Genomic DNA, 10096 nt, shown 5'->3' with positions numbered 1-10096 from the left:
TACTGAAATTAGGAGGAATTGCATGATACAGCAATGCTGGAAATGTATCAATGACATGATATGGTGAGTTTCTCAGAAGACACACAACACAGCAGCCAGTAGGTGTGCAACTTGAGGAAGGTCACCTCTGACTGCAAGCCTCAAGGATGATGAGGCATTTGTAGCATCAGTACATAGACACAGTGAGAGTATGGATATCTTACCAGGTGGAGTGGACATACATACTAGCAGTGATTAAACTTCATGTGTCTCACCGGGAGATCAGCAGGTTATTACATACCGCACAAAAACTCTAAACAGATTGACTCTACAGAAACAATGACTACTGTGTATGTTCTCGAGAGGCACACTGGATGTTGAGATACAGGGGACCACAAGCAGAGCTATGTGTATGACATTTGCCTGCCTGAGCCTGCATGCCATTTTTATACAAACTACAGGACATCACCTGTTACAGGGAAGGTGACTGTCACGTATCCCATGTGTCGTGTATTAACAGGACAGACTACTACTAGGTTGACAGGTAAGGAAACCAGGGCAGGACAACAAGCTGAAATCAGCATATGCTCAGGACCAGGCAATGATGCCACCGCACAGATCAAATCACAGTTTCAGAGCATACTGACACTGTCTGTTTCCCTCCTAGGTGGTACTACCCCAACTGCCCCAGGGTAACAGTGTGGCCTCACCCACACTTGTTCTACTGGGTGCACACTATGGGGTGTTACCAACCCTACTGGTGGACTCCCCTGTGGCTTGACTGCCTTGGACATGTGTATACTCACTATAAGGTGGAGGTTTTCCATGCTGCCCAATTTCATAATCAGTGCCAGATCTTCATGTGGTCCTAGAAAATTAACAGATGAGCAGGACAATAACCCAGTCACAGCCTGCAGCTCTACATGCTGAACTGAATATGAACAGCATGCTTTATAGCCTCTGTAAGGATGTCAGACAGCAGTACCCATGCTTCCAGGAAGCAAGCCCCAAGATAGGTCTTGTGAGGATTATGGTGGCATACATGGCTACCATGCTTACTTTCCTGTGGAAGACAGCAAGTGCCACCATTAGTGTCTTAGCCATAAGTGCTGGCTATGGCCATGGGTATGTTTGTATCCACTGTGGACAGATAGAAAGGGAATTGCAAGGAAGACAGTCTACACCAGTAGCAGAGAAGTTACCACAGTCTTCCACTGCCTCCATGTAAGAGGCAGATCCAACAATGAGGTACGAAGTGTGGGCACCTCATTAGCATTCTATATTGAGGTCACACTCCATCAAAACCACCCTAACAGTCTCTAAGGTAGCATATAGCCTTGCTTCATCCACTCATAACAGTAGTCATATTGCATGCACACACAGTAGTTGCCCACGACCAAATCCACAGAGGAAACCATGTATGACACTGATGTCCCTCCTACTTGTGACTCCTGTCTCCACCTGCACTAACACTTCTAACCCTGAGTTGAACAGACAGCCATGTGTTCTTGCATCCCTAGGCATTTGTGCAAATGATGATGGCATCATGGTATAAGCAGAAATGTGTAATGCACAGTGCGTCAAGCCATGCAATGCCCAGCATTACCCTTTAAATAACACTGCATTAATCATTTTGCTCTGTGTGGCACTACACTGTTATCTTGTACTAGTCAGGGCCCATAGAAGTATATTAGACATTGCTATTTCACTTGTGCTATTCTATACTATGTTCTATGTATTTTTAATTGCTCCAAATCTTTTGGGTTTCTAATACCATGATGTAAATGAACCCCTTTCCTAAATCAAAGTACAATTAAAGTTCATGAAATTAGTATTGTTTCAATATTTGATGTCAGCCAGAAGTGCACTTCGCAGCACCTGCAATGTGCCCAGTAATGACACCTTCTGCAATTCGTACAGTCACATGTATTGGTAACATATCTAAATTTGATTGTAGATTCTTTTTTATAAGACCCATTCCTCTTACTACTATTGAAACTGTCTGGGTATCTTTCTTTGACATTGCACTAATTTCTGCCTGCAAATCCTGATATTTTATGACTTTATGTCTCACTATAGTCACCAGGTGTGGTGATTTCAATAATCAATGCTAGTTTTGTCTTCTTTTCATGGACAACTATATCCAGTTTTCTAGCATATATCTTTTGAACTGTTGATACTGGATGATCTCATGTAATGTAAACATCATCATTTTCTATGATGCTTTGTGGCTCATACTTCCAGTGTTTTTCAACCACTTCAATATCATAATGTTTGCACAATCCCCTGTGCAACAGTCTTGCCACATTATTATGCCTTTCAGTATACAGTCCTTCTGCCATTAGCATGTCACAAATGGCATCGAGGTGTGCAACTGTTTCCTACATAAACTACATTTATCTGTTTCTCCCAGATGTTCAATAGACCTTGTAAACTAATGTGTACGTAACCCACTATCTTGGGCCGCCAATATCAACCTTTCATCTCTTGGTTTGAATTTGCCTCTTCTTTACCATTCCTGTGTTCGATCCTAATCATCATGAGGTTCTTCCAGAAGTTTTCTAAACTTGCAAGTATATTTACGCATTTTCCACATTTCTTGCCCTCTCAATTGGTCCTTCACCTTATATTCTTTCTTTTATTTTTTGGCATATTCAGTTGCTGCTTGATTTTTATCTAGTTTTGGTTTGATTTTTATTCATGCTTGACGCCAATATACTTCTGCTACAGTAAATATGGAAGTCATCTTAGATTTATTATAATGTTTCAAAACTTTCACTACGTCTGGGTCTTGTGAGGTTTGCAGATATGTGTGCAATACTACAATTGCAGATTTATACATGTAATCAATTTCAAGGAGGGCCATACCTCCTTTGGAATGGGGAATATATAATCTTGGTATGCACTGATTTTTATAAATAACCTGGTGAGCATGAAGCATCCTTCTTCTTTTCCTGTCTAATCTAGTCAACAAATTTTGGGGCCAGTCAGTCACTCCAAAACTGCAAGTTAGGACAGGAAGAGGAAATTGGTTTATAGCTTGAATTTTGTTCCTAGATGTCATCACTGTTTTAAGGATTCATTTAAGTCTTCTAAAGTACTCCTTACCAAGTTTTATTCACATTTGTTCATGTTTTATTGTTGATCCTTCATCAATTCGCAAATATTTGTACACTCTCTTGCTCAAGTTTTTTTTATATCACATTTTTGTCCCAAACTGATGTTTTCTTGGTGCTGCAGTTTTCCTGCTTTAAAGGATGCTTTTGCACATTTATCAAGACCAAATGACATTTGTATCATCATCATCATCATCTTCTTTCGGCTGTTCCCACTAGGGGTCGCCACAGCAGATCACCTGTTTCCATTTCTTCCTGTCCTCTGCATCTTGCTCTTTCACACCAACCACCTTCGTGTCCTCTCTCACCATATCCATTTGACCAAATGACATTTGTATAACAACTGAAAAACTTTTGACAACTTGCAGATGTGCTTTCATTTCCTCATCTGATGAGCTATACAGTTTTAAATCATCCATAAAGAGAACATGAGAAGTCTTTACACTTTGTTGTTTTCTAGAAGGCAAATAATAGCATGCATGCCCTATGCTGTTGAGTAGACAACTTAATGGGTTAAGGGCAAGACAGAATATCAGCAGTTACAGAGAGTCACCCTGGAATATCCCCTTTGAATTTTTATCCCTGGAATAATAATTTGTCCTTTATCATGGCTTAACTGCAAAGTGGTCTGCCACGGTTTCATGGTAACTATAATGTAGTGGATCAGTATAAGGTGTATCTTATACATTTTTAAGCACTCTTTTATCCATGAATGTGAGATACTATCAAATGCTTTTTTGTAGTTAATCCATGCTATATTTAGATTTTTCCCCTTTTAACAGTTCTGCACTATGACTTTAACAACAAATGATCCTTTGTTCCATATGACTTTCTTTTATTACCCTTCTGTTCTATTGCCGTAATTGAGTTTTCCTCTAAATGACTATAAACTCTGTCGGCATCAATATCAGTTTATAGTTTATATGTCATCGGAAGGCAAGTTATTGGTCTATAATTATTAGGGTATTTTGTAGGTTCGTTCTTAAGTAGAAGCACGGTTTTCCTGTTGTTAGCCTGGTTGGTGTCTGTTTAGGATATGCATATAAATAGTTCTTACTCATGGCTAAATCGTCATGCAAAAATGCTAATACTTTAGCCAAAAGTTAGGTACTGCATCTGGGCCTGAGGTTCTCCAATTAGAGGGTTTTCTTAACTTTTATTTCAATCTCCCTGGCTGTTGCTTCATCCCATTTCATATCCTGTACCTTTAAACTTCTTATTCTTTCTTTTACTTCTTCTATCCATTTAGCATTTTTGTTATGCTCCACAGGATCTTCATAAATACTTCTGCAAAATGTATCTATTTCTTCTTTTCTTGGTGGTCTTTCAATTCCTTTTACTTTGCTTCCCAATTCTCTTTAAAACTTTTTAGGTCATCAATAAATTGCTTATTTTGTACTTTTCCTTCCTCGTGTGTAGAGATTTTAGTTTATTTGTGATAGCACATGATTGATTCTGATTTGTTATAATATTGCATATTGCTTTTATCATGTCTATCTTTCTAAGTATTTTTGTTGATCTGTTCCCTCTTCTATACTTTTTTAACAGTGATACTTCTTGTCTTAATTGCTTTATAGTTTTTTTCTATTCGATAATTCCATAATGGTATTCAGTTTCTCCCCTTCCTTTCCCTCACTACCATGTGTTCTTGTGATAGAACTTTATCTTTATTTAGCTGCACAATAATATATTCTGTTTACTTCTGTTATATTGCATGGATCTCTATGGGCAGTCCTAATTACTGTCTTCATTTGTTTTATCAAACTTCTGACTTTTTGGGTTTTATTGACCTTCTGCAGTCTATTTCTGATCATTATGTCTACCTATCTTTATTAAATCAAGCAACTCTTCTCTTAGCACATTTTCTTCTAAACTGAGGGCACATTTTCTGTTTTCCATTTCCTGCTGAAATTCTATAGAAAGTTCTATAGCATCTTCCTGTGGTACATTCTCTTCAATTTCATCCTGTGCCATTTGTTGCTCTGTCGTATGGGAACTCACTGGCCTATCACTCCTCAACATTGATTGCATCAGAGTTTCCACAGTTTTTCATTCCTTCTCTTGCTGTCCAGCTTCAAGTGACCATTTATACTGGTTTCCAGTGGAAGCCTCCAAAATATCTTCATATGGCACCTGACCAATTGCTTTACATTCTACTGGTTTCCCCTTAATTTGGATGTCCATTGCTCTATCCTGTTGTGGTGCTTTCTGAATTAAATTTCATACACTGAATCTTTCATTTTGCAAGTACTCCATAACCTCAGTTTCATTTCTTTAACTTCTTTATTACTAATCTCCTTTTCTACTTTTCCTCTTTGTCTTCTTATTTTTTTGTATTGTAAAGTTTTCCATGTCCAGATTCCTTTGCCTGCATTTCTCTTCAAATATCTTTGGTGTTGCTCTTTTTGTTTTGATTAGTGTTGCTTTCTCCTTTGCATAGATATTACACCATACTAAATCTCTTTTTCTTCTTCAGATGTCTCCTGATCTTCATGTTTCTCCTTACTTTGGGGACTCATTCCATCTTGCTGTGATATAACCTCGGTTAGACCTTCTACACCAAATCTTTCACTTCAGAGGCACTCCATAACTTCAACTTAGATTTTTTTAACTTCTACTTTACTAATCTTCTTTTCTACATTCCCTCCTTGCGATATTATTTTTTATTGTGAAATTTTCCATATCTGGATGCCTTTGCCTGTATTTCTCTTTGAATATTTTTGGGGCTGCCTTCTTTATATTGATTCATTTGGCTTTCACTTTGCATAAACATTGCACCACATTATCTCTCTTTCCCATGTCCATATTTATTTTTAATACTTTTCAAAAATCTGTAGGTTTTGTTGTTTATATTTTCACACTTACTCAGTTGTTTCTTTTTCCAAACAGATCACAGGTTCTTGGTCTATATGCTGTTTTTCACAAATCTGTTGTATTAATGAACAAAAAAAATATTTAAAGCTTCTGACAGTTTTTCTTGTGGAACTGTTTTTTATTTCCTCTTATTTATCTCTTAATCTTTTTGTATATCTTGTGTCTGGAAATTCTGAGCTTTTTGCATAATAGAAACAATACATAATTTCTTTCTTATCCTCAATAGTCTACTCTGTCATCTTTATGGGTCTTCTTTGGCCTATCAGTTTTTGTGATTTTTGTGGACTGCTACTTCCTTCTACAACAGGGGGGCATCCTCCCCTGGGTGTGACCAGGCTCCACTGAAGGAATGTTTCCATATTTTGAGGATTCTACACTGTCATTTTTTCCAGTCCTGGCACCAGTGCATCTACCAGAATTGGGCACTTTTTTATCCTGGGTCTTGTGCTCCCAGCTATCTTTTTTAATTTTTGACCTACTTCTGTTAATGATATATGCTATATAAATACAGTCTATATATCAGTGTCGTCTTGGTGAGATTTTGAGAAAAACAGGGTCCACCTCGTGAAGGTACTCACTAAGACTTGAGGATAAATTCAATATCAGCAATACTACTCCTCTCCTTTGCTTGCTGACTTATCATCTCTCCATTCAGACCCCTAATGTTCTATGCTGTGTGAGTGGGGTGGTGGTGATACAGCTGTTGTTTGGTTGTGTGTTGTTATTATTGTTGTCACTGCTGTGGATGTGGTCTTGGAGGGTGCTACAATGACTATTGATGTGAGTGTGGTATCTCTCAGGACTACTAGCTGAGCTTTATGCATCCTCACGATGATATTTTGTAGCATGCAGCATGCAATGAAGATCTTGCAGGGTGTATCATGGACATGATGCAGTGCCCTCAAGATGTGCCTAGAACGTGGAACTGGGTTTTAAACAGACCAAACACTCATTTCAATATGCTCTTGAACTGTGTATGAGCACTGTTATTTTATTTTCTCAGTCTTACTTTGTGGGTTCTATGTGGGAATCATCATCCAGGACTCCAGGGGGCATCATGCACTGCCCGAACCACAGTAGGGACATATGGTGATGGTGCAAGATATGTACACCTACAGTCAGTGGTTGTAGTCAGGTGGCTGTGCCAGTGTGCCTCCACTTTTCTACTTGATGACCCTGTGAAATGGCCCTGTGCATGAAGCGGTACTATAGATGACTTTTGTGCTATATGTAGGATTCATAGGCAATGTCATGATGCTGCGTATACACATGTAGATGGGATGGCAGGACTTCCTGTTGATATAATGCGGTCCATGGGTATCAGCTTCAGCCTTTATTGCCATATGTGTGCAGTCTATGGTTCCTAGCAATTCAGGAAGGAGGATGATGTCACAGAAGCCACTTCTGCTGGTTGCTCTCTCCCCTCTTGTATTGGGAAGCAGTTGTGCTCTTCCACATGTCAGCAATTTACCAGGAATATCTTGAGTATTCTACAGACTGATGCCTGTCAAATACCCAGCTTGCACCCTGTTTGTCTCTGGAAGGACCCTGTAGCTAGAATGGTAACAGCTACACATTTTTTGGCATCCACTGGTATGGAAAAAGCATACAGCTATACAGGTCCAATTTGTGGGCCACACATGCCAATCAACACCCCCTCCTCCACATATAATGCTGCAGTCAACAAGAACATACTTCTGGATCTGCTGGACTTTCAACTGATGTGTGGTGTTAACCTGTGTCTGTACCATTTTTGATTACACCACCTGCTTCCATGTCATGTTGCTGGGTAAGCAGTAACAATTCTTACATATATTAATGATTGATGTATTAAGATCCTACTGATCCTAGCATTATCACAAAGTAGAGCTCCAAAAGTTTTAGTGTGCTTTTTGTCTTTACATTTAGACAAAACTGACTGTATAGCTTCATGCCTGACAGGTATGAATTATGACCTATATTCAGCCCTCCTTATTTGCATCTCATTAGGCACTCATGCTTGTCATTACATACTCATTTGGTTAACCCTTTATCTGCGCCATCTCATACATTGCTTACAGAGCTACCAAGTTCTATGAATCTCTACCTAGCTGTGAGCTGTTGCTTTAGATGTAGGACTATACTGTGTGCTATTCAAGTTGCCTGAATACTGGTCCATATTACTATTAAAGTTTTTTTTTTTTGTATTGGTAAGCATACATGTATGAAAAAGAAATTTTGAAAGATATAAGAATATTATACTGCATAATTAATTAAACTATTAAGAAAGGCTTAGAGTTCCAAACTTGCAGTCAAATAGCTACAGGAGGAATAAAATGGACAGTCATATAGTATAAAATGTCAGGCAGACAAAGGCAGTCTTTAGAACCTGCATGGTGGTCATACAGACACAAGGCACTAAATGATACAAATTTGAAAATGATCCTTGCATATAGCTGTAATTGTGTCATTACACCCAAGGACAGTCTACTCTGCAGTACAAAAGCATGTTCAGGAATACCCGACAAAAGGAAGAAGAGCAGCACGATTTCATTTGTATTTACAATTTATATGAGACATAGAGCCAAGCAAAATTATAGTCAATGGTTAAATTATTTGCCTGAGAAGTATTGTGCTATGTAGTGAAGGCAGAGATATACAGGTACGACAACAGTGCAATATATATACCTCAACACCTTCCAGGTCAGTTTGTTCTCCTAACTCCAATCAGGTACTGAAAAAGCACATCATACCCACGGGGATTATTAACAGTTTACTCAATCATCAGGGAGTCATACATGCTGCAATACACAGCCTTTCTCTAACTAACCTCTTCTTCCCAATGGCAGAGTGGTGCCTTCTCAGGTTGCTGTACCACTCAGCAGAGTACGTGATCTCTATGTCATCACTCACTTGCCCTGGCAAAACTGGGCCAAAAATACCCCCCTGTATGATGGGTGCTCATCCCAGTCCCCCATGAGGCACTCCCAGTGGTATAGATGCAGCAGGCAGAGAAATATCTTTATTTTCCTGTTGTAACATATGAGAGCCCTTCCAACTTCTGACTTTCCAGAAGCCACAGCCACATACCAGGTTGATACAGGGTGAAAAACGATAGCTGAGTCACAATGATGAATTTCATGGAAAGTGTGCAACATGCATACATGAGAAATATGATGTAGCACAATGCCAATGAGCAGTGGTGTGACTACAACAGACATGCACAGAGGGAGGGTGGTAGATACACATCCAATATACACAACAGTGTTCAACTGCCAGCACATATACAGTAGAGCAGTATAGCAATACACCATAAATCATGGAACTGGATACTGGGTTGCAAAAGTCTACTGATGCTTTGTTGTAATGGAGTTGTTCAATGCATACGCAGAATGCACCATGGTCTACCATGTATGTGTGTAGGCAGACAAAGATAGTATATGTTCCATTAAATGTGCCATTCAAAAACATTTCATCAAAATTACCTGATTATCATATTTATTGTACTACAAGCCTAGCAGCAGTGTGACAAAAGTTACACTTCTCATCACACTATTAAGATTGCTAACAGCATAGCAAGCAGATATTAAACAGAAGTTATTGGAGTGCTCTAACCAGTAAGAAACTACTGTGCAGCAGCTGTCATAAGAAGATGCTTGCCATCAGTGGAGAAAGGGTGGGTGATACAGAATGGATATATTTACTTTATATGGGGGAGGTTGCTCAACAGTGACCTACAAACAGGGTGACTGAAAACGGGAACATAAGCAGACAGGACCATCTATCACTAGCCCACCAAATGGAATCCCAAAAAAACAGCTATTGTTGTAGTAACCATGTTGGATGACTATACAAACAGAGAAGGATGTAACAGAAGGTATACCATCTGTTACAGAAGTTCAGTTGACATACACAGAGAAGATGTTGGGAAAGGCACACCTGCTAAATGGCTCATGCTGAGGATTTCTCCTGGGAAACGCATGGTGATGTTGCCTGGAGGGGTACATATCACACATTCTATCCCCAACAAGTCCCAACTGGAATGTTGGGGGGATGAATCCTTTGACAGCATGGCATAGCAGGCCTGCCACGGGTTATAGCCCCTGCTGTTGCATGGATGATGGATAGGTAGAGAATACAGAAGAAAT

This window comes from Protopterus annectens, chromosome 9.part0 (assembly GCF_019279795.1).
Source record: "Protopterus annectens isolate FY-2018-M chromosome 9.part0, PAN1.0, whole genome shotgun sequence".
NCBI lineage: Eukaryota > Metazoa > Chordata > Ceratodontiformes > Protopteridae > Protopterus > Protopterus annectens.
This window is presented reverse-complemented; position numbering follows the sequence as displayed.